This window comes from Chiloscyllium plagiosum, chromosome 15 (assembly GCF_004010195.1).
Source record: "Chiloscyllium plagiosum isolate BGI_BamShark_2017 chromosome 15, ASM401019v2, whole genome shotgun sequence".
In the NCBI taxonomy this organism is placed as follows: domain Eukaryota; kingdom Metazoa; phylum Chordata; class Chondrichthyes; order Orectolobiformes; family Hemiscylliidae; genus Chiloscyllium; species Chiloscyllium plagiosum.
The window spans coordinates 67,905,642-67,926,094 of record NC_057724.1 but is presented as its reverse complement, the minus strand read 5'-3'; positions in this window follow the sequence as shown (position 1 = coordinate 67,926,094).

Here is a 20,453-nt window from a genome sequence, read left to right as displayed (position 1 = left end):
GTGCAAATTCCACAGACAGTCACCCGAGGCTGGAAGTGAACCTGGGTCCTTGTTGCTGTGAGGCAGCAGTGCTAACTGCTGAGCCACCATGTGGCCCCTAGTGAACAGCTATTTGATACACCTGAGATTTGTGCCTCTCACAGTTATTGAGCTGTACAGCCTGGAAACAGACCGTTCAGTCCAACTCAGCCGTGCCGACCAGATATCCCAAATTAATGTAGTCCCATTTGCCAGCATTTGGCCTATGTCCCTCTAAACCCTTCCTATTCATATACCCATCCAGATGCTTTTTAAACGTTGTCATTATACCCGCCTCCACCACTTCCTCTGACAGCTCATTCAATACATACATTACCCTCCGCATGAAAAGTTGCCTCTCAGGGTCCCTTTTAAGTCTTTCCTGTCTCACCTTAACCTATGCCCTCTAGATATAGACTCCTCTGCACCAGGGAAAAGACCTTGGCTATTCACCCTATCCGTGCCCCTAATGATTTTATAAACTTCCATAAGATCACCCCTCAGCCTCCAACGCTCCCGGGAAAACAGCCCTGCCTATTCAGCCTCTCCCAAAAACTCAAACCCTCCAACCCTGGCAAAATCCTTATAAGTGTTTTCTGAACCCTTTCAAGTTTTGCAACATGTTGCTAGAGTTATCCCTGGATCCCACACCTAAAGATTCAGAACTGTAGACAAATCTGCAGAAGCCTGACCCTGGTCTCTTCTTTTAAGATTGTCTCTCCGGGTCCTGGGGTGGGGATATCTGTTCCTCTAGGATCATATATCTTTTGGTAAGGCTGTGCACAGGTAGGTCACGAGTGTACTGCTGGAAAAGCACAGCAGATCAGGCAGCATCTGAGAAGCAGGAGAATTGACATTTCGGACATAAACCCTTCATCCGGAATTCCTGATGAAGACTCTGAGCTCTGGTATCTGCAGTTCTCACTTTCTCCACAGGTAGGTCATGTTTGTCTGACTTATTGATGGGAGAGAAAGGAAAGGGAAAATTCGAGGCAATTCACACATTTTGGTGCATCAATTAGAGAGATTGATTCTGCTGAGGAGTCCTCTACTGAATGAAACAGAAATGCCTTAAGTGTTATCAGAAGCATGATATTAAACTAGAAAGGGTGCAAAAACAGATTTACAAGCATGTTACAGGAACTGGAGGGTTTAAGTTATATGGAGAGGCTGGACTTATTTTCCTTCGAGTGTAGGAGGCTAAGGGGTGACTTTATAAAATCATGAAGGGCATAGATAAGATGACAAGCAAAGATTGCTTCCCTCATGTGGAGGAGTCCAAAACTAGAGAGCATAGGCTTAAGTTGACTGGGAAAAGATTTAAATGGGCCCCCAGGGGCAACTTTTTCACACACAGGGTGGAATCATGTATGGAACGAGTTACCAGAGGAAGTGGTAGAAGCAGGTACAGTTACAACATTTAAAATATATTTGGACAGGTACATAAATAGGAAAGGTTTGGATGGATATGGGCCAAATGCAGGTAAATTGGATGAGTTCAGTTTGGGAAACCTGGTTGGCATAGACAAGTTGGGCCAAAGGGCCTGTTTCCATGCTGTATGACCCTATGACTCTTTAACATCACTCCTATTCTGCCACGTTAAAAATTGTTAATAGGAAGGGTAAGTGCCCACTTCCAATTTATGTAATAATACAAATGACACTCCTAGGAAAGGGTGATTTCACTCATCCTGTGTGCCCTGTAGTTCACCCTATACTGAGCACCCATCCATAACAAGGATTAGAAAACAGCTCACCAGCACCTCTTATTCAGCAATTAGAGCTGATCGATATATCCTGGACTAACCAATGAAGTCCACGTAACTCAGCTGATTTATTTTTAATTCTGCCAGAACTTAAAAACCTAAAATTATTTTCCAAAACATAACTCCTAAGATTAATGTTACATGCACTCTTATTTCTCCATACAGTTTCTCTTTGTTTTATTTTTTCTGCAAATAACAGGGTTTTGATTTGGAAGCTTCAAGCTACCAGTGGAAGTGTTCTGTGTGAGTTCATTAAAATAAGACTATTTTACTGGAAAACGTCTGAAACAGCCGCCAGATGAGATTTCCAATGTGGATTAATTTCTGTTTGCTCTCAACGTTGACTGTCAAGAAATATGAAGTGGAAGAGATAGTCATGGGGCCAAGCTAACAAGATAACACCAGTGACATCACAGAGGTACCATTTAAAATTGTAGGACATGGAGTTTAAGTTCCAACATCATCAATGATGTCTCGGGATGTGAAAACTGAGGCATGGGAGGACAATTGTCCCATTTTCAGGATAAATTGCAATTTCCCCGAAGAATAGCAGCAGCCTTCAAAATAGCCAAAAATCTTATTTTTTTATTTCCAAAAGATACTGGTGAAATCTGCAGCATTAAATTCAAAAGTGTGGCGCTGGAAAAGCGTAGCAGGTCAGGCAACATCCGAGGAGCGCTAGAAAGCTGACGATTATGAATTGCCATGCAATCTCGATGTTAAAAGGGAAATCCGGGCTGTTATAAGACAGATAGTGCTCTGCAGCTTATCGTGCTTTCTATGATATGTAAGGATCAGAGGAGGAAGGAGCAGCAGAACCTGGCATCGCAATGCAGACGATGCTGCAATGTTATTGACAGTGACAAGCCCAAATACATGAATCAAGGTGCATTCAGTCATCGGTGAATCCTCTTTTGATGTTCATCTTATCAAGATTGGGAGTTGAAATACACGGTGGCAGAGAGCAAATTTGTCTGTGAGATCTTTGAGTTGCAGAGGTGAGCAATCAGAAGAAAGTTGCTCCTGGCAAGGAACTGCTCCTCTAATTGCGGGCAGGTTTTCTCTCATAGTTGATGTGGAGAGGTTTATGACTGAGCCTATCATCAGACCGTGCAGGAGAAAAGCAGGCCGTGAATGGAAGATCAGTGAGCAGTTCACACAGGAAGCAGCAGCAAGTGTATGGGTGGATTGTGAGTGAGTGGGTGTGTGTGTGAGTGGGTGGGTTTATGAGTGGGTGGATTGTGTGAGTGAGTGGGTGGGTGGGTTTGTGAGTGATTGGGTGGGTTTGTGAGTGAGTGAGTGGACCCATGCATTAACACAAACTCAGAAGGTGTTGGCTGATTTGCCAGGCACTGGATATGACAGGAAATAGCAGCTGGGTGAACTTTATCAGCTGAGAGAAATGAGACTTCATCCAACATGGAAACAGTGAAAGTGAATAAATATTTACAAGTGGAAGATTTCTACATGTGAATGACGCACCCAAGCCAGTGAGGGGCCTGGTAAAAGAGGAGGCTCAACATCTGCAGTTGGCATGAATGGAATTTGCTGACCGGTATAACCTGGTAACTGGGAAGGCTTTGGTGAGTGTCCTCTGTGGGCGTGGGTGGCAGGTGGGCACACCTCAGTCTGACCCGGGTCAGACAATGAGGTCACTGGCAAAGGGGAGATGGAGAGGCAGGTCACCTCCAGACTATATAGATGTGAAGCTGCTTGAGGCAAGTGTGTCACTCCAACTCAATGCTGGCAATGCTCCTACTCATTGAGAAAAGAGGTCACTTTGAGATACTTGCACCTCCCTTGCCTTGTCATTGATGTTGAGCATCCATGGCTTGCATGAAGAAGTGCAGATTCAAATACATTTGCAGCAGTTTTGCTGGAAGCATTTTGTTGGACCTGGGTCTCAAAAGTGGCTGCCAGATGTTCTCTGGAGGGAGCCAAGCACTGGTTTGTCAGAGACACCACTATACACCAAAGATGGGCACAATCCTCTGTCTTCCATTCCAATCACTGCCATCCCTGTCTGAGGTTCCCCTGCCTGTCTCTGCTGGCTGAGCATGTCACTTATGGCCTCGTACAGGCATATTCCCTCAGTCTTCTCTCTGGCAGTCCTCTGAGAGTCAAAATCCGACCGTGTTCTTCCTCCACCAACAGTGAATGCACAGCAGTGACATACCAGATTGCGTCCTGGAGTCTACTCCAGTTAATGTATCCCCCAAGGTGGCAGTCTCTAAGCTGGTACAGGGAGCAGGAGCTTCTCCTGAGAGTTCACAGCCTTCATCCTCAGGGGTGTTGGTACTGGAACATCTTCCATTGTGCTAGTACCTGTGGAGGAGAAGAAAGAGACTTGGTTAGTAAAGAAGTACAGATCCTTATGGAGAAGAATGGGTGAGACCAGCGAACAACAAGGATCCTCATTGATTTCTGCCATTCTGATCTGTCCATCAGCGCAGGTTCAGTCTTGGTCATGTCCAAACAGCTAGACTGCAATCTCTTCAAAGTGGGTGAGGATACAGTGATCAGAAGTATCCTAATTCCTTGACTGGTCTGGGCTTTCCTCTTTCTGTTGTGCACCAGCTTGCCCACCTCTGAGAGGAAGGGAAGGGAGTGTGGCGGGAATGCATGCACAAACATTTGGATGAGCGTATCTCACCATCCAGGCAGTGAGCTCTCTCCAATCAGTGCGTGTGAAGTGACCCGGAAAGTGTAAGAAGATTGGCAGAGTAAGGTGGGTGTGAGACCATCAGTGCTTAGCCCGCACTGTAATGGTGAGGTGGGCACGTCTTTGTGGCATGGCTATGCAATGGCAGAGTCAGCCTGAATGATGGGTGATTACAGTGAGAAGATAGTAGCAATTAGCCTTGCAGAATGCAGGACATTGTTCATCCTGCTTTGTTTAATCCTGACCTTGCATGTGACCTTAACCACTCAGGTCTAAGGGGAGGGCTTCTTTCACACATGAAAGGGGATGAGAATCTACTTTCTGGGCCATACAGCCTGGGGTGAAGCATGGATCCAACTCCTGGTGTTTTTCAGACATCTCTCCCAGGACTAGGTGGGTGTAGGAGCAGTGACCATTGTCGGTTGTGTAGCTGCTGGCATGTACCAGCTGAAGGGATGCTTGGGTGATCTTTCAAAATATTGCCACGATGTTCCAGCAGGGGGCAGAACTTCTGCCCACCACCTACCTGTGATTCACCTTAATCTTCACCCTAGAGCTCACTTGCTTATGAAAAGAGGTGAACACACAGGAAATCTCTCCACGAGACAGAGTGGAAGTAAGACTATTAAAGACTTTTTAACTTAGTTTTCTTTATACCAAGACTCTGTGCCTAATTACCTTTGTACGTAAGATCTGACAGCATAAGACATAGGAGCAGAAATTAGGGCATTCAGTCCATCGAGACTGCTCTGCCATTCAATCATGGCTGATAAGTTTCTCAACCCCATTTTCCTGCTTTCTCCCCGTAACCCTTGATCCCCTCGATACTCAAGAACCTATCTACCTCAGTCTTAAATATACTCAATGATCTGCCCCCACACAGCCTTCTGTGGCAGTGAATTCCACAGATTCCCCACTCGCTGGCTGAAGAAGTTTCTCCTTATCTCCACTCTAAAAGGTCTTCCCTTTACCCTAAGGCTGTGCCCTCAGGTCCTAGTCTCCCCTACCAAAGGAAACATATTCCCAACATCTACTCTGTCCAGGCCATTCAGTATCCTATATGTTTCAATTGAATCCCCCCTCATCCTTCTAAACTCCATTGAGCATAAACCCCAGAGCCCTCAAACGTTCCTCATATGTTATGAGGATAGCGCCCTAAGTGGTTACTTGTAAATGTCTCACTGTAATCATGTGGGTACATGTGACCATAAAGCTAATTCTGTCCCAAAGATATCCATTGTCATACTCAAATGTCAAAATGGGAAGATTGAGCCTCCGTGACCTTAAAGGAGTTCATGAGAATGACAAAGCAGCTCTGGAAGATCAAAGTGCAGCTTCCAAAAATCATAAAGTAGTCTTTGATAAGATCTTAAGCCTCAGGATAAACATTACTTCAAGCCCTGATCAACATGATTAATATACCACCCTGGATTCGCATTTCAATCCCATTATTTATATTGAATTATATTGACATGACTATGTCACTGCAAGAATCAACCCATAATTCTTCTTTGTTTTGTCTTTATGCAAGGGTTCCATTATCTTGCCTACAACTGTCATCAATATAACCAACCAATGCAAGGTCATGGGAGGCTTAGATAGAGTCGATAGCCAGAGACTTGTCCCAAGGGCAGGATTGACTACCACGAAGGGTCATAGTTTAAAGGTGTTAGGAGGAAGTTATATAGGAGACATCAGAGGTAGGTTCTTTACGCAGAGAGTTGTGAATGTAGGGAATGTGTTGTCAGCAGTGGTAGTGGAAGCAGAGCCATTAGGGCCATTTAAGTGACTGCTGGACATGCACATGGACAGCAATGAATTGAGGGGTGCATAGATTAAGTTATTAAATTTAGATTATGATTAATCATCAGCACAACATCGTGGGATGAAGGGCCTATTCTGTGCTGTACTTTTCTATGTTCTATGTAACCTATTGAATTCCATGTGTACGCCCAGAACCAAAATCACACTTCTAAAATGATGAAGAATGTGTGATTTGCTTCTGGATATCCTGAGAATCTGATAATGGTTCCAAATAAACATAAATACATAAAATATTTAAATATCGTTGCTTGATTAAGCAGCTATAAGCAATGTAGCATATTCCAAAGCTCACTTCAGTCTTCTTGGAGATACTTAGTGCTCATTAAGATCATATCGACCCAAAGCAAATCAGTCTTGCTACTAGGAAGCTCTATATAATTAAAGCATCTCAAATCAAGGACCTTCAAACAAATTCAAAATTTAAATTCTTTTGAATTAGTGTCACTGCAGCCACAATTGAAAGAAAAAGAGCGGAGTACAACAAAATGGCTCTTGGGGGATAGTCAAATGCTTTCAATGTTATGCGCATCTAACAATCTGTATGATGATAGTTCTCAAATCATACGGGTATACACTTTAACACTGTTCCTTTTTCAGAACTACAGAGATTAACAGGGACTAGTTAAATGTTGCACAGTTCAGATATTTTATTACGGCACAAAATTCATTTTTCCTCTTAACTTGCTTTCAGGTCAAAGCCACCTTGTGCTTGAAGAGTTTGTTACTCTGGGAAACTAAACAATACAATGGTTATACTTTGCTCGTCCAGTGGTGCAGAATGTGCGGAATGTGAAATTAAAGGACATTTTGATGCTAAATATGTGTTTCACTTTAGGCACTGCAGATCAAAGGGCGTCAGTGAGCACTCGCTTATAATATTTCGGTCTCAGCATTTAACAAGCCTAAGATGCCACACAACAAAGACAGAGAGGTTTGGAACCACAGAAACTCAAAAGGAAGGAATTCAGACCAAGGTGTCTTCACTACACTCCCCACGCCACTGATCCCCACCCCCACCTGCTCCCCTCCTCACCCCATTCTAATCCCAGCCTCCAGTTCCTGGTCCATAGCCTTACAGGTTACAACACTTCAAGTACAGATCCAGGTACTGCTTCAATCATCTGAAGGTTTCTGTTTCCACCATCAAACCAGACTGTGAAAACGTTTTTTGTTCAAAACCCCTCCAAACTTTCTACCAATCACCCTAAGTTTGTGCCTCCTGATAATTGAATTCTGCTTGGGGAATCAGGTCTTTCCTATCTTGATTTTGATAAGCTTAATTCAGTCACTCCTCAGTTTCCTCTGTTTTCTGGAAATCAAGGTCAGAAGTTACACAACACCAGGTCATAGTCCAACAGGTTTATTTGAAATCACAGACTTTTGGAACATTGCTCCTTCGTCAGGTGAAGTGAAGTACACAGGCACAGAGTTTAGAGGCAGCATTCTTGTAAATCTCGTCTGCACGCTCTCCAGAACAATTTTGCACTTCCTGTAATGTGGTAATCAAAACTGTCCAGAAACTCCAACTTGTGTCTAAGTAGTATTTTATCCAGTTTCATATTTCACAGTGAGCACCTCGTTCAATAAGGCTTTCCATACCAGCTTATCCACCTGTCATGCCACCTTCAAGGATCTGTGGACAATCTCAAGTGTCTAATTTTGTCCAGCCTTCTTAATACTCTTCTGTTTATATTGTATTCCCTACTTTTGATTGCCCTTCATAAACACATTACATTGCACTTCTCAAGATTGAACTCTATTTGCCAATTTTTCGTTCACTTCATTGATATTGTTTTGAGTCAGCACCCATCATCTTCATTATCAACTACACAGCCATTTTTTGTGTCATTTGAAAATATTTCAATCATGCCTCCCATATTTAAATCCAAATCATTAATCAAAGCAGAAATAGATTGGGACCCAACACTGAGCTCTGTTAAATGCCATGACAAATCACTTTATTTTTTATTGAGGTTTATAAAAACAGATAAGGTGAATAGCAAAGATCATTTCCCTACGGTAACGGAATTCAAAACAAAAGGGCATAACTTTAAGATGAGAGGAGAAAGATTTAAAAGGGACCTGAGAGACAACTTTTTCACACACAGGTTGGTTTATGTGTGGCTTAAACTGCCAGAGGAAGTGGTAGACACAGGTACGGTTACAATATTTAAGAAACATTCGGACATGATTAGGAATGTTTAGATGAATATGGGCCAAATGCAGGCAAGTGGGACAAGTTTAGTTTCGGAAATGTGGTCAGCATGGACAAGTTGGACCGAAGGGTCTGTTTCCGTGCTGCATGACTCTATTCATTCACAGGACATGGGCATCACTGACTGGCCAGCATTTATTGTCCATCCCTAGTTGCCCTTGAGAAGGTGGTGTTGAACTGCCTTCTTGAACCACTGGTGTCCATGTGCTGCAGGTTAACCCAAAATGCCCATAGGGAGGGAATTCTGGGATTTTGACCCAATGACACTGAAAGAGTGGCAATGTATTTCCTAGTCAGGATGTTGAGTGGCTTCCAAAGAAAGGTGATCAGAACTGTCCAGAAACTCCAACTGCAGGTAGTGGTTTTCCCATGTATCTGCTGCCCTTGTTCTTCTAGATGGGAGTGGGCATGAGCTTGGAAGGTGTTGTCCAAGCATCTTTGATGCATCTTGTAGATAGTACACACTGCTGCTACAGAGTGTAAGTGATGAAGGAAGTGAATGTTTGTGAATGGCGAGCCAATCAAGTGGGCTCCTTTGTCCTGGATGATGTCAAGCATCTTGAGTTGGTTGGAGTTGCACTTATCCAAGCATGTGAGGTGTATTCTGTCGTGACTTGTGCCTTGTAGATAACGGATAGACTTTGGGGAGTCAGAAGATGAGGTACCTACTGCAGTATTCCTAGGTTGTGACCTGTTCTTGTAGCCACTGTGTTTCTGCAGTGAGCCCAGTTGAGTTTCTAGTCAACGGTAATCCCCAGGATGTTAACAGTGAGGAATTCAGCGATGGTAACATCATTGAATGTCAAGAGGTGGTGGTTTGATTGTCTCTTATTGGTGATGGTTATTGCCTGGAATTTGTGTGGTATGAATGTTACTTACTACTTGACAGCCCGAGCCTGGATATCGTCCAGATCTTGTTTCATTTGAACACGGACTGCTTCTGAGTATCCGAGGAGTTGAAACTGGTGCTGAACATTGCGCAATCATCAGCAAACGTGGAGGGAAGATCATTGATGAAGCAGCTGAAGATGGTTGGGCCTAGGACACTACCCTGATGAACTCCTGCAGAACTGTCTTGGAGCTGAGATGACTGACCTTCAACAACTACGACAATCTCCATATGTGCAAGGTATGACTCTAACCAGCAGAAAGTTTGCCCCTGATATACATTGATTCCAGTCTTGCTTGGGCATCTTGATACCACCCTCGGTCAAATGCAGCCTTGATGTCAAGGCCTGTCACTCTCACTTCACTTCTGGAATTCAGCTCTTTTGTCCATGTTTGAACCAATAGACAACAGGTGCAGGAGTAGGCCATTTGGCCCTTCAAGCCAGCACCACCATTCATTATGATCATGGCTGATCATCCACAATCAGTATCCTGATCTTGCCTTATCCCCATAACCCTCAATTCCATCATCTGTACAAGCTCTAACCATCTCTTTCTTGAAAGTATCCAGAGACCAGATACTCCACAGCCTTCTGGGGCAGAGCATTCCATATATTCACCACTCTCTGGGTGAAGAAGTTTTTCCTCAACTCTGTTCTGAATGGTCTACCCCAATAGACAAACCAAGGTTGGAATGAAGTCAGGAGCTGAATGGCCCTGGCAGAACCTAATCTGGGTTTCACTGAGCAGGTTATTGATGAGCAGGTGCAACATGGTAGCACTCTTGATGACACCTTTCATCATTTTTCTGATAATTGAGAGTAAGTTAATGGCACAGTAATGGCCGAGTTGGAATTGTCCTGCTTTTTATTTACAGGACATACTTGGACAATTTTCCACCATTGTCAGGGAGATGCCAATATTGTAACTGTACTGGAACAGCTAGGGGAACGGCAAGTTCTGGAGCACAAGTCTTCAGTACTATTGCCAGGACATCTTCAGGGCCCATAGCCTTTTTCAGTATCCAGTGCCTCTAACAGTTTCTTGATATCACATGGAGTGAATTGTATTGGCTGAAGACTGGTATCTGTGACGCTGGGGACCACTGGAGGAGGCCGAGATGGATCATCCACTCGACACTTCTGGCTGAAGACAGCTGCGAAAGCTTCAGTCTTATCTTTTGCACTGACGTGCTGGGCTCTTCTATCATTGAGGATGGGGATATTTGTAGAGCTTCCTCCTCTAATGAGTTGTTTAATTGTCCATTACCATTCACGACTTGCTGCTTTTCTCTTTGGCATGCAAGTAGTCCTGTCTTGTAGCTTCACCAGGTTAACACCTCATTTTTGGGTATGCCTGGTGCTACTCCTGATACACACTCCTGCACTCTCCATTGATCCAGGTCTGGATGCTAATGGTTGAGGAGATATATGTTGGGCCATGAGGTTACAGACCGTGCTGGAGTACAATTCTGCTGCTGTTGTTGATGGCCCACAGAGCCTCATGGCTGCCCAGTCTTGAGTTGCTAGATCTGTTCAAAGTCTGTCAGATTTTACACAGTGATAGTACCACGCAACATGATGGAGATTATTCTCAATGTAAAGGGGGAACTTGGTCTCCACAAGGACTGGGCAAAAGTGAGGACTGCAGATGCTGGAAACCAGAGTTTAGATCAGAGTGGTGCTGGAAAAGCACAGCAGGTCAGGCAGCATCTGAGGAGCAGGAAAATCAATGTTTCGGGCAAAAGCCCTTCATCAGGAATAGAGTGTGCAGTGGTCTGTGCAGTGGTCACTCTTAGTGATACTGTCATGGACAGATGCATTTGCAGCTGGCAGATTGTTAAGGATGAGATGAAGAATGTTTTACCCTCTTGTTGATTCCCTCACCACCTGCTGTAGTTCCACACTGGCAGTTATGTCTTTTAAGATCCTACTAGCTCAAACAGTAGTACAGCTGCTGAACCTCCTTGATATTGGGTATTGAAATCCCCCACCCAGAGCATATTTTGCACCATTGCCACCCTCAATTCTTCCTCCAACTGTTGTTCAACATGAAGAGGTACTGATTCGTCAGCTGACGGAGGACAGTGTATGGTTATCAGCAGGAGGTTGCCCATGTTTAAGCTGATGCCATGATACTTCATAGGATCCAGAGTCAATGTTGTAGTCTCCCAGGTCAGCTCCCTTCTGATTGTATACCACTGTGTCACCACCTCTCCTGGTCTTTCCTGCCGGTCAGACAGGATTTACCACGGAATGGTGATGGTGGTGTCTTGAACATTGTCTGTAAGGTATGATTCTGTGAGTGTGTCAATGAGAGGCTTTTGCTTGACTAGGCTGTGAGACAGCTCTCCCAAATTTAGCACTAGCCCCCAGATGTTAGTAAGCAGGGTCCCAAGGTTTGTTTCTGCCTTTGTCTTTTCCAGTGCCCAGGTCATTGCCAGGTGATCCATCCATTGGCATTTCTTTGTTGAGACTTTGTAGCAATTGATACAACTGAGTGGCTTACTAGGCTGTTTAGGGAGCAGATGCGAGTCAACAATATTGCTGGGGATCTGGAGTTATGTGTAGGCTAGACCAGGTGAGGAAGGCAGATTTCCTTCTCTAAAGGACATTTGTAATATTATCTTCTCCTCCCTTCCACACACCCTCACCACCCCACCTTCCCCTTTACAAAAACATATATATTTCATGTTGGTGACTCAAACTTGGATCAAACACATCACATTCCCGAATAATTTTGACTTTTACTTTACTGACCAGTCTTCATGCGAAATCTTGTCAAATGCTTCACTGAAATCCATGTTGTCAACATCCACCATATTACTCTCATCAATCCCCCTTGTTACTTCCTCAATGCAGTTTGTACAATTATAATTGATCAATTTCACTCAGAAGAGGGAACTAAATTAATATATAGATTTATAGATGATAATGTGACCTCCAGAAGGCATTTGGTAAAGTCCCTCATAAGAGACTGTTCGTGAAAGTTGAAGCTTAAGGAATTGAGGATATTATTGCCCTGATTATGAAATTACCTGAGTAAAAAGACAGAGAGTGTGGATAGTTGTCAGATATTCTAATTTGGAGATGTGCCTCATGAGATCCCTAACTGTTCTGTGGTCTCAACTCTTAATAATGTTTCATCACAACTTAGTTGATGGGATAGGGAGCCACACATCCAAATCTATGCAAAGATAGGTGAGAGTATTAAAAACATAGATGGAAAGATAAAATAACAATGAGGTAACGATAGTTAAGTCATGGAAAAACTATGGACAAATAGATTTTAATGAAGATGAATGTGGGTCATCCATTTTGGATCATTAAATTACATTCCCACATTGGATAGGCAGGAGATTTTCCAAAAGGTGAAAAGGTGCATTCAATGGCGATCCAAAGAGCATTGGGTAATCTATGCGCATCAATCACCAAACTGTCTGGAACATGTATAAAAAAAGGCTAGTGGAATATTGGCTCAATACTTCTGGAAGACTAGACCACAAGGGATTAGAAGTCTTGATTTTGTTGTATAAAGCCCTGGTTAGGTAACTCCTGGAGTACAGTTTCTGTTTCTAGGCACTATGCCAGAGAAAGGTCTTGGAGGAAGTGCAGCACACATTTACGAGAATGATACCTGGGATCCAAAGTTCAAATTACGAGAAGAGATTTCATGAATTGGAATTTCTATCTTTTGAAGTTTAGATGGATGAGAGGTGATTTAACTGAAGTTTGTGAGGTGACCAAATTGGATCAATGGGGAAACAATCTATACCCATTCATTGAGACAAAGACTTGAGAACTTAGCCGAATAGAGTAAGGCTTTTGAGGAATGTAGTTAAGAAATACTTCCACACACACAGTGGTCCAGGTTTGGACCATCCCTCAAATAGCAGCTGATGTCAGGTCAGTGTTAATTTTTAACATAAGAGTGATATATTTTGATTAATTAAAAGATTCAGTGAATATGGGACAAAGTGGAGATGAGTCAGAGATGATCTCATTTATTGATGGAATGGGCCTAAGGATCTAACTAGCCGCCTTCTATTACATTGCTGTGAACTTTAGGACAAGAGGACAACACATGAATGAATGAATGAATGAATTAGCTTTATTGTCATATACACTCAAATGAATATGTTGAAAAGTTTATACATTGCCACCTCCAGCACCATCTTAGGTTCAAAGGTAGAACTTCTTTAGATACAAGATCTTAGAAAGTAGAGAAATGAAATGTCCAGCATTACAGAAATAAAAATCCAGAACAGCGGTCTTCCAACCCAGACCAAACTGGCACTGAGCCTCCAGTCTGCAACAGGTCTTGTCTCCAGACTGTGCTGGGCTTCACCTTGAGGATCACGAGGTTGGGAGATCACGCTAGTACTGCCTCAAGACTGGGTGACCATGCTGAGGCCATACCAGGCTGAGTGACTGCCACACTGAGCCAAGAGGACACCACATTCAGGGGCTAGGTGATCGCCACGTCAGCCTGGGAGGCCGCCACGGGAAGCTGCTACACCAGGCCAGTAGGCCACTACACCAGGCCAGTAGGCCACTAAACCAGGCCAGGAGGACCCATCGTCATGTCTACGCTGAGGCCAGGACTCGACCAGAAGCCAGGAGGAGTCGGGGGCTGGGAGTCAAATGGAGGCCAGGTGTCAACCACCTTAAAAGCACAGCTAGGCCAGTCAGGATAGATGGTGGGGAACACTTTTCACATTAAAATGGTGGAAATGTGAAACTGCCAGAAAAGAAGCAAGTCTTAATAGCCAAACTGATTGCTTCAATCCTAGTTTGATAGCATTTTGTGGCTAAAGGTGTTAAGAAATGTGGAACCAAGGTTTTTAAGTTGAGTTTGATTACAGATCAACACTGATTCATTGAAAGGTGAAGCAGATTTGAACTTCACAATGGAATGCAGAGAAATAGAACCTTAGAAATTAAGAGCAGAGTAGAAATTCAGTGAGTCCAATGTGTCTCTGAGTGACGTAAGAGAGCTATCCTGCCTAATTCCACTTCCCAGCTTTTGGTTTGTAGGTTTCAATACTGCGATTACAAATACATTTTCCGATGTTTCTATCTGAGTAATTCCTTTATATATGTATGTATGTATCTGTGTGCATGCACGCTGTAATCTGATGTAATACTTAAAAGTAGGTCCTGGTGTACTGCTGATGAAGGAGCTTATTTTGTTCCTGCATTTGTTCTCTGGAAATGCGCATCACGTGTGGCTCTTCTCCAGTTGTCCTTGTAGGTATTTCAGAGACATTATGACTCACCTCAGCAGCAGGTAGAACTTGAACCTCGGCCTCCAGGCCCAGAGGTAGAAACACTACCACCGCACCACAATGAGTGTTTGGAACACTTCACGGGCAATTGAGAACTCCATAATAGGTCATACTGGGATCAGAATAAAAATATTCCTTCCTGAAATATGCTTCCTATTTTTTTGGATTTAATTCTCAAAAGCTGCATTTTTATAATAATTATGGAATACAGTGCAGAAAAAGACTATTCAGACCATTGAATTGGCACTGATCTTCCAAACTGCATCTCACTCAGACCTGCTCCCCCCATCTCCTCTTTATTGTGGCTAATCCATTCTAAACTTTATAGGGCAATTTAGCACGGCCAATCCATCTAATCTGTGTATCTTTGGGCTGTGGAAGAAAACTAGAGCGACCAGGGGAAACCCATCAGTCACAGGGAGAACATTCAAACTCCACGCAAACAATTACCCGAGGTTGGTATTGAACCCAAGTCCCTGGCACTGGGAGGCAGCCGTGCTAACCACTGAGCTGCCATGCAACTCATTTCTTAGATTATCCAATTTGTGGTCGTTTTTACTGGAATCAATTTTTTTACAATATCCTTTGACATCAAATTCAAGAATACAAACGGAATATATTTTCAGGACAAATTATTTATTTCCTCAATAACCATGGAATGAAAGGTTTCTAAATTCGGATGTTTAATGTATATAGGCAATCTTAAACACAGCTTGTTAAAATGGCATATATGTCTTAGATTATCTTTTCAAAGGATTAAGTGGAAGTACCTTTAACAGTAAAGTACCATCTATAATTTATAAATAATGTGTTGTTTTCTGCTCGGCATGTTGATGGTATTTAAACCTTACATTAATACGTGATGTAAAATCAGTGGCATCAAATGAAAAGCATTGCACTATATGAATAAAAGCCACCCACCCAGCATCACTTCTCTGTTGGTTTTTCCTCTTTTGCACTTTAACAATATCATAATGTTTATTAAAATAGTTTATCAGAACAGCTACAATTTGAAAGAGTGTGATATTCAAACAATAAATTCGATAGAAGTAGCTAACTTTTGCAAAGAAGTGTTTAAAGGTTGTATGGGTCACAATGTCTAATTCACATCAAATCAGATCTTTCTGACAGTAAGGTGGCAATCAAACCAAAATATGGCCATTTACTATTCTGTGTGTTTTTGTGGCAAACTTCAAGTGTTGACAGAGGAGCCAGTAATGCCCCTGGGAGCAGTGCTAACAGCACAGAGATTAACATGTAATGCCTGTAACTACCATTTAGCTTCTCACTTTTTACTTGCTGCTCCTTTTAAGCATTTTACGTTATTTTTATGAATTAATTGTTGGTAGAGTGACCGTTTTGTAAAATTAATTTTAAGAATTTAATCTCATTCTTTAATAATATTTCGAAGTGTAAATGTTTTTTTCATATTTAATTTAACATTCAAAGTTAATTGAAGATTTCTGATGAATGAATGTGGGCAAGGAAGGCAATTGTGTAGAAGGGTATGGGGTGAGAGATGGATAATGGGGTTAAGTGGGAGGTATGTATGGTGACAAGTGGATGGCTGGGGGAGAGCAAAAGGCTTCAGCAACCCAGACACAGAATCTCCTATTTTACTTCTCCAGCGTGGCTTGTACTGTTGGTATGCTGTCATTCATGTGCGATGTCAATGCTCAGCACATTACTTAGCAGCAGGTCAACGCTTGATTTATTTGGCATGCCTGGCACTGCTGCTGGAATGCTTTCTTGCACTCTTCATTGAATCAGAAGTTGATCTCTGTTAATTGTAGAGAGGGATGTAGGCCAAGCTGTGAGGTTACAGACTGTGGTCAAATACAAATCTGCTATGGTACATTGTCCACAGTATCATGTAGATGTTCAGTTTTGAGCTGTTAGATCAGTTCAAACTCTGGTCCATTTAGCACAGCTGTAGTGCCACACAGTGCCACATTTTGGGTCTTCTCAATTTGAAGACTGGGCTTTATCTCTATAAGTACTGTGTGTTTGTCAATCTTACTGATACTGTCATGGTTGGACACAATATGCAAAAGGTAGATTGATGAGGATGAGCTCAAGTTGATTTTTTTTTCCTCTTGTTGGTTGCCCTCCAAACTTGAAGCTTACAATTCTCATTTGGCAACTTCATAGGCCTCTTCCTCTCGTTTAACTCAAAACTTGATTTCTTGTGTTTGCTGTGGTTGCAACCTTTACCTTGCTCGGGGTTTTTATGCATTGAGGAATGTATACCTTTTGTAAACCATATGTTAGTTCTTTAAATGGTAGCTATTGCCAGTTTACAGTCGTAACTTCTAAGATGGTTTCCTATTCATCATAACCAATTTGCCCCTCATAAATTTATAATTTTTGTTTTAGATTTAAGATCTTAATTTCCGATTGAACTACTATAGCTCTCATTTCAACTTCAATGCAAAATGCTATCATATAGCGATCACTCTTTCCTAAAGGGTCTACAAGATTATTCATTAGCCTTTTCTTCGCTACTCAATAATAGGTCTAAAAGAACCCATTCCCTAGTTGCTTCCTGAATATACTCCTCTCAAATGCCATGAAACATACAGTCTAATAATCTGTCCACCACAAAATCAGTACTCATTAGATTTACCAAATCTGTCTGTAAACTGAAGTCTGTCATGACTAAATTATGAACGTTGTTAGCTGAACCTCTCATTTCCTGATTTCGACTATGGTTTGTATAATCACTTCTGTTTGGTGGCCTATACAACTCCCATTGAAGTGTTCTGCTCTTTGCTATTTCTTAGCTCCATCCAAACTTATTCTACATTTTGAATAAGGTCATAACTCACTAGAGAACTAATGATCTTACCATTAATATATCTGATCCATACTTGGTTTCTATATCTGTGTGCCACGTATGGGGACAATAATACAGAGTGTCAACAAAATATATTTTACCACATGAGGTATAACACACAGATTGGTTTTAGAACATAGAACATAGAAAAGTACAGCACAGAACAGGCCCTTTGGCCCACGATGTTGTGCTGAGGTTCAATCCTAATGTAAAATAAAATAACTTTACCTACGCATCCCTCATCTCACTGCTATCCATGTGCATGTCCAGCAGTCGCTTAAATGTCCCCAATGACTGTGCTTCCACCACCACAGCTGGCAACGCATTCCATGCGTAAAGAACCTACCTCTGACATCTCCTTTCCTCCTAATATCTTCAAACTATGACTCTCATACCAGTCAATCCTGCCCTGGGAAAAGTCTCGGGCTTTGACTCTATCCATTCCTCTCATTATTTTGTATACCTCGATCAGGTCTCTCTTCCTCCTTCTCTCCAGAGAGAAAAGTCCGAGCTTATTCAACCATTCTTCAGAAGACCAGCCCTCCAGTCCAGGCAGCATCCTGTTAAACCTTCTTTGCACCCTCTCCAAAGCCTCTGTATCTTTCCTAAAGTAGGGCGACCAGAACTGGACACAATAGTCCAAGTGTGGTCTCACCAAGGACTTGTAGAGCTGCAGCAAAACCTTGCGGCTCTTAAACTCGATCCCCCTGTTAGTGAAAGCCAAAACACCATATGCTTTCTTAACAACCCTATCCACTTGGGTGGCAACTTTGAGGGATCTATGTACTTGCACACCCAGATCCCTCTGTTGCTCCACACTGCCAAGAATCCTGTCTTTAATCCAATATTCAGCATTCGAGTTCGACCTTCCAAAATGCATCACTTCGCATTTATCCAGGTTGAACTCCATCTGCCATTTCTCAGTCCAGCTCTGCATCCTGTCTATGTCGCGCTACAGCCTGCAATAGCCCTCTATACTATCAACGACACCTCTAACCTTTGTGTCATCTGCAAATTTACTAACCCACCCCTCAATCTCCTCATCCAAGTCATTTATAAAAACTACAAAGAGCAGAGGGCCAAGAACAGAGCCCAGCGGGACCCCACTCAACACTGACCTCCAGGCCAAATACTTTCCATCTATAACCATTCTCTGCCTTCTGTCAGCCAGCCAATTCTGAATCCAGATAGCCAAATCTCCCTGTATCCCATACTTCCTGACTTTATGAATGAGCCTACCATTGGGAACCCTATCAAATGCCTTGCTGAAGTCCATATACAACACATCGATTGATCGACCATTGTCGATCTGTCTTGACACCTTCTCAAAGAACTTGATAAGATTTGTGAGGCATGGTGGGCGGCACGGTGGCACAGTGGTTAGCACTGCTGCCTCACAGCGCCTGAGACCCGGGTTCAATTCCCGCCTCAGGCGACTGACTGTGTGGAGTTTGCACGTTCTCCCCGTGTCGGCGTGGGTTTCCTCCGGGTGCTCCGGTTTCCTCCCACAGTCCAAAGATGTGCAGGGTCAGGTGAATTGGCCATGCTAAATTGCCCTTAGTGTTAGGTAAGGGGTAAATGTAGGGGTATGGGTGGGTTCGCTTCGGCGGGTCAGTGTGGACTTGTTGGGCCGAAGGGCCTGTTTCCACACTGTAATGTAATCTAATCTAATCTAATGACCTGCCCCTCACAAAGCCATGCTAACTGCCTTTAATCACACTCTGCTTTGCCAAATAGTCATAAATCCTATCCCTCAGAATTCTTTCCAAACCTTTGCTGACCACAGACGTAAGACTGACTTTGCTGACCACAGACGTATGACTGACATTTTGCATCTCCTACAGAAAATTCATATGTGGAAAATACATATGTGTGTGACATAGAAGTGCTGTGTGCATCAGCATGGGAAATGTCTACCATGTGTGATAATCAGGTGCCACGTAAATTCTAATCCATTGGATAGCAACTGTGGTAGCTGATATATGAAAGGAAAAAATGATTGATTCCAGAAGATGTGAAGGGATGTGTAGCAGTTACAAGCATAGGGCACAGACTGAGGGGTAATCTTGACATTTTATGTTTGTGTAAAATGAATCATTAGAAGTTAGCAACCCATTTTCATCACTCCCTAACTTTTATCTGTGTTGAAATCAGGCAGATATATCACAAAGGCATTTAATTTCCATTTTACAGTGTCACACAAAATCAAGGTCTTCTCCAAAATGTTCAGGTAAGTGTTGAATTTAGAGAGAAAAGTTGGTAAACCAACACTGATCCATGTCAGAGAGCTTTGTAACAGATGCTAAATTTTAAAGAGATGTAATGGGGGGAAATGAATATTCAAATGGAAATTTGTAAGCTGGCCTCCCTCACAGAAAAGGCCATTTCTTCATTTCACCACAGTTGCAGTTGGTGTTGCATACCTTTGGTGGATTCAATGAAATAAGTAGACAATGTCGCCTCTTTGAAATCATCTTCAACAAAGAAATAACTCTTCTCAATAGAGCCAGCCGAGACTTCACCAACAGTACTGCCTAAAATCCAAGAGTACAGAACATAGAACATAGAACATAGAATAATACAGCACAGAACAGGCCCTTCGGCACACGATGTTGTGCCGAACATTTGTCCTAGCTTAAGCACCCATCCATGTACCTATCCAATGGCCGCTTAAAGGTCGCCAATGATTCTGACTCTGCCACTCCCACAGGTAGCGCATTTCATGCCCCCACCACTCTCTGGGTAAAGAACCTACCCCTGACATCCCCCCTATACCTTCCAGCCTTCACCTTAAATTTATGTCCCCTTGTAACACTCTGTTGTACCCGGGGAAAAAGTTTCTGACTGTCTACTCTATCTATTCCTCTGATCATCTTATAAACCCCTATCAAGTCACCCCTCATCCTTCGCCATTCCAATGAGAAAAGGCCTAGCACTCTCAACCTACCCTCGTACGA